This window comes from Pongo abelii, chromosome 20, assembly GCF_028885655.2.
Source record: "Pongo abelii isolate AG06213 chromosome 20, NHGRI_mPonAbe1-v2.0_pri, whole genome shotgun sequence".
Classification (NCBI taxonomy): domain Eukaryota; kingdom Metazoa; phylum Chordata; class Mammalia; order Primates; family Hominidae; genus Pongo; species Pongo abelii.
The window spans coordinates 59,264,640-59,270,639 of record NC_072005.2 but is presented as its reverse complement, the minus strand read 5'-3'; the positions used below and the strand labels follow the sequence as shown (position 1 = coordinate 59,270,639).

Genomic DNA, 6,000 nt, shown 5'->3' with positions numbered 1-6,000 from the left:
CCCGGGTTCACGCCCTTCTCCTGCCTCAGCCTCCTGAGTAGCTGGGACTACATGCGCCTGCCACCAGGCCAGCTAAGTTTTTGTATTTTTAATAGAGACGGAGTTTCACTGTGTTAGCCAGCATGGTCTCGATCTCCTGACATTGTGATCTGTCTGTTTTGGCCTCCCAAAGTGCTGGGATTACAGGCATAAGCCACTGCACCTGGCCAGTGAGTTTCATTTCTAAAGATTCCTTTCCAAAGTGTCAGAGACATTTGAACCAGAGCAATTCCATCTGGAATAGGGGCTGGAGAAAATAAGCCTGAGACCCGCTGGGTTACATTCCCAGTAAGTGAAGGCATTCTTAGTCATAGGACGAAACAGGAGGCTGCTCTGCCTATGGAGTAGCCATACTTTATTCCTTTACTCTCTTAATAAACTTGCCTTCACTTTACTGTATGGATTCACCCTGAATTCTTCCTTGCGTGAGATCCAAGAACCCTCTCTTAGGTTCTGGATCAGGACCCCTTGCGGGTGACACAGGGTCTCCTTACCTGCTCATGCCTCGCTATCTGCCTCCTGCAATACTTTCACCTGGTTTGTGGATAGAAAAACTTAATTATACCTAGTTCATCCACTTCTGTATGTCCTCTCTCTATAACCAATCTGAATGTAAATTCACCTTAAGCTTTTTCCCCCAGGTCACAGAAAACAACAGAATTTTCACCTTCGTTGAGTTTATTCTCATCAACTTATTTCTCTGATAGAGAGAAAACTTCTATTAAGTGTCTTCATCAGGGCCTGATAGAGAGAAAACTTCTATTAAGTGTCTTCATCAGGGCTCCACTGGTATAAAAAGGGATGTCAAGAAAATTTAGATGAATTTGAGATGTGACATGAATCTGACATATAAATTAGTGCTAGTATTTTCTTTTCTTTTTTCTTTTTTTTTTTGGGAGGGAGTCTTGCTCTGTCACCCAGGCTGGAGTGTAGTGGTGCAATCTCGGCTCACTGTAACCTCTGCCCCCCAGGTTCAAGGGATTCTCCTGCCTTAGCCTCCCAAGTAGTTGAGATTATGGGCGCCCGCCACCATGCCCAGCTACTTTTTTTTTTATTTTTAGTAGAGATGGGTTTCACCATGTTGGCCAGGCTGGCCTCGAACTCCTGACCTCAGGTGATTTACCCACCTCAGCCTCCCAAAGTGTTCCCAAAGGTGTGAGCCACCATGCCCGGCCTCTTTTTTCCACTTTTGTTGCACAGGCTGGAGTGCAGTGATGCGATCTCGGCTCAATGCAACCTCCACCTCCTGTATTCAAGTGATTCTTCTGCCTGAACCTCCCAAGTAGCTGGGATTACAGGCATGCACCGCCATGCCCAGCTAATTTTGTATTTTTAGAAGAGATGGGGTTTCTCCATGTTGGTCAGGCTGGTCTCAAACTCCCCACCTCAGGTGATCTACCCGCCTTGGCCTCCCAAAGTGCTGGGATTACAGGCGTGAGCCACTGCACCCAACCTAAGTGCTTGTATTTTCTTTCTTTCTTTTTTTCCCCACATTTAGTTCTTTTATTTAATTTTCTAGTGGACAATTTACATATCTCCCTCACCCTGTCTTTTAAGTTAGTGTGACAATTTTCCATTTTCCATAATAAACTACTTAAAGGGAAGCTTTGGTCAAGAATGGAATGAAATCACAAAAAAAAAAAAAAAAAAATTACTGCTTTTAAAAAACCAACACTTTCACCAATTTTATATTCAAACAAAACCACACAGGATTGGCGTGATATGTGTTTTCAGTGTTTCCTTGGGTCTAGCTTCCTCGCCATCATGCCACAGCACAGCTGTGGTTGGCCACAGTTTGTCATGCTGGATGGCGAAGGCTCACTCAGCTTCACATTATCCGGAGGACCTGGATGGAAGACTCGAGGGTCTTGAAATCCCAAATTGTCATGGCTCCATCAATGCCAGTAGTGCAAAATTTGCGACAACCTTGCTTGTCTACCTCATCACTTGAGTGATGCTATTCTGGTGCAGCGTCTCCAAGGCCTTGTTGCGGTCCTCAGTCGTGGCCCTCTTGTCCATGTTGCGGAAGCGTTCTATGGCAGACATGTTGCGTTGGATGCTCTGTTTTGGAACGTCTAACTTGGAGATGAAGGTCAGGCAGCTGTGGTCATCATAGTTAAAGAGCACTGGGCAGCAGTCATGGCCAGCAGCCACGATGCTGTTCTCTGAGACAAATGACACACTCAAGAGTGGTAGGAACTCTGTCTTCAGAATTGAGACCTGAACACTTTTTGAGGCATCAGCAACAGATACGGTGCTGTTGTGGCTGACCCAGGCCAGACGGCTCCCACTGGCAGAGAAGCTTACCCCATGGACCCAGCCACCAGTGCCACTGCCACCAAACTCTGACATCAGCTGCCCAAAAGGCATCTTGCTGCCCCAGGGCATGCTGGCTGGCTTTTCATCCACTTCTTTAATGTAAGCAGAAAACACTCTGCTTTTGAAGTCACATGATCCTGCTGCCAGCAAAACTTTGTTGGGATGCCAATCCAAGCTGAGGACTGTGGAGTGAATCGGCTTTTTAATATGCTTGCTTACCCACCAGTCATTTTCAGACTTAAAGTAACAAACAGAAATGAGTCATGCTCCACTTCCCACAGCAAATTTGTTCTCTAGGGGGGACCACTTCACAAAAGTAGCTGCACGATTAATTCTCAGCATCACCAGGGTTGGCTTCCAGACACCATCTTTCTGACTCCAGATATAGGCATTGCGGTCTACCCCACAAGTGACAATGCGGTCGCTCTTGGGAGCCCACTCAATACCTGTGATGTGTCCATTGTGCTCATTGAGTTCATGAGATTTCACCCACTGGCTCCCGTACTTCTTATAGACGTGCACTTCGTGATTATTGGGACTGAGGGCAATCTGGGTACGATCCCTGTTCCAGGCACGACAGGTGATTCGCTCTAGTAAAAACTGATGCAGTGATGTCATTCTTAGTGTTTTCAAGGGAGAGAAAGCTGGGATCGGGAAAGTCCAGACGGGCTCAGAGCAGAGGATTCGCAGACTCTGGGCTGTCGACGTGAACCAGTGCTTGCATTTTCTAATTGTTACCAAAGAATTGATAAAACTGTGAGAGTATGTTTTTCCATGGTCAGCAGGAAAATGGAAAAGGGAACATCATTTTTCTTTTCATTATTTTTTTGGAGACAGAGTCTTGCTCTGTCACCCGGGTTGGAGTGCAGTGGTGCAATCTTGGCTCACTGCAACCTCTGCCTCCCAGGTTCAAGCAATTCTCCTGCCTCAGCCTCCCGATTAGCCGGGATTACAGGCTCACACCAGCATGCCCGGCTAATTTTTTTGTATTTTTACTTGAGATAGGGTTTCACCATGTTGCTCAGGCTGATCTCAAACTCCTGAGCTCAGGCAGTTTGCCCACCTCAGTCTCCCAAAGTACTAGGATTACAGGCATGAGCCATCGCATCCAGCCTACTATTTTTCTTAATATATCTGTAGGTTTCTGTTCAATTTAGCAGTTACACAGACTCCTGAATTTGGAGATTTAGAGCCATATCTTCCAATAATTACTAATGTTTCTTGTATGTGATAGGAATGAATAACACACAGCCAAAATGAACACTCAAGGCCCTTTCGTTCCGTTCAAAAACTGAGGTATGGGGCAACATCACTATGGTTCCTATTTTTAGTTCTATTTTTCAAATAGTACACATGTATTATTATTTTTTTTTTCTTGTGGAGACAGTTTCGCTCTTGTTGCCTAGGCTGGAGTACAATGGTGTGATCTTGGCTCACAGTAACCTCCGCCTCCTGGGTTCAAGTGATTCTCCTGCCTCAGCCTCCTGAGTAGCTGGGATTACAGGCATGCGCCACCATGCCTGGCTATTTTGTATTTTTAGTAGAGACGGAGTCTCTTCATATTGCTGAGGCTGGTCTCAAACTCCTGACCTCGGGTGATCTGCCTGCCTCAGCCTCCCAAAGTGCTGGGATTACAGGTGTGAGCCACTGCGCCTGGCCTATATTTATTATTTTTTAAATTTTGTTTTATGTTACATGTGGTGACAGTGTTGAAGTTTATTACAACCCTGTAAACCTAGTAAAGGGTTGAAGAAATAGCAAAGATTGAAGAAACCACCAGAGGAACACATGTTCTTCAGGCCTCTTGAGGCCTCTAGGGCAAAGGCAAAACAAACAAACAAACAAACAAAAAAACAAATGAAACCCACCGGAAACCACTCCCCTGCCCAATCCCTTGTTTTTGTTTTCCCTAGAAACAGCTTACTTCAAAGCTTACCCTCTTTGTTTACATAAGAAAAGACTCCAAATTCCCACAGTTTGTCTCATCAAGGATTTCTCACTGATGGTGGAAACAATGCTTGTTGACTTACTCAAACCTTAGGCTTCCCTGTTTCTCCAAGCCCCTGACTGTTGGACTATTCTTGGCCATTGAAATTCAGAACAACCTCTATTTCTCTCTCTTTTGTTTTTTTTTTTTTTTTTTTTTTGAGGCAGAGTTTCACTCTTGTTGCCCAGGCTGGAGTGCAATGGCATGATCTCGGCTCACCACAACCTCTGCCTCCCAGGTTCAGGTGATTCTCCTGCCTCAGCCTCCCGAGTAGCTGGGATTACAGGCATGCACCACTGTGCCTGGCTAATTTTGTATTTTTAGTAGAGACAGGGTTTCTCCATGTTGGTCAGGCTGGTCTCGAACTCCTGACCTCAGGTGATCCACCTGCCTTGGCCTCTCAAAGTGCTGGGATTACAGGCATGAGCCGCTGTGCCCAGCTAACAACCTCTATTTCTTAACCACATATGGGCACTGTGATTGAGAACAACTTCTCTTTGTTTGTTTGTTTGTTTTTGAGATGGAGTCTTGGCTTACTGCAAGCTCTGCCTCCCGGGTTCAAGTGATTCTCCTGCCTCAAACTCCCCAGTAGCTGGGATTACAGACGTGTGCCACCATACCCAGCTAATTTTTTTATTTTTAGTAGAGACAGGGTTTCACCATGTTGGCCAGGCTGGTCTTGAACTCCTGTCCTCAAGCGATCCACCTGCCTTGGTGTCCCAAAGTGCTAGGATTACAGGCATGAGCCATGGCGTCCAGCCCAACTTTGCCTTTTTAATGTCCCATCCCAAGAGTAAGCTGACCTTAGGATAAAATATTCGCTGAATAGGTCACAGCAGATGCTCATCCACTGCCCTGTACCTGGTGCTTTCTAACCTTGCTTCCTTCTCCTTATAAAAGAGAAGCCCTTTTCTGTGCAACTCATACATTTGCAGATCTTGTGGTTGGAGCATTTTCCCTATTGCAATATACCTTTTGAATAAAATCTAACCAATATTTAAATTTGTTTTTTGACAGTAGTAAACATTTTCATTGTTCCATCTGTGTTAGAATATGCACATACTCTTTCCTGTGACACTGGCTATAATATAAGCTCAACAGATGAAAGTAGTTTCAGGCGTGGTGGCTCCCAGCACTTTGGAAAGCAAAGGCAGCCAGATGGCTTGAGCCCAGGAGTCGGAAAACAACCTGGGCAACTTGGCGAAACCCATCTCTACTAAAAAATACAAAAATTAGCTGGGTGTGGTGGCACGCCCTGTAGTTCCAGCTAGTAGGGAGGCTGAGGTGGGGGGATCACCTGAACCAGAAAGGTTGAGGCTGCGGTGAGCTGAGATGGCACCACTGCACTCTAGCCTGAGTGACAGAGTGAGACCCTATTTCAAAAAACAAGTAGTTTCTACTTTAACTTTTTGGAAACATCTAATTACTTTGCATTTCTCTTATAATGATATTACAAGGATGTATATGTCAAAATCTTTCTGTGATTAAGAAAATACTTTTTTTTTTTTTAAGACGGAGTTTCTCTTGATACCCAGGCTGGAGTGCAGTGGTGCCATCTCAGCTCACTGTAACCTCCACCTCCCAGGTTCAAGAGATTCTCCTGCCTCAGCCTCCTGAGTAGCTGGGATTACAGCCATGTGCCACCACACCCAGCT

General features: G+C 45.4%; 1 pseudogene; it reads right to left on the bottom strand.

Moving 5' to 3' along the window:
- Positions 1–1,812: 1,812 nt before the first annotated feature.
- LOC100456861 (actin-related protein 2/3 complex subunit 1A-like) overlaps positions 1,813–6,000 on the bottom strand; it is a 17,560-nt pseudogene continuing 13,372 nt past the window's right edge.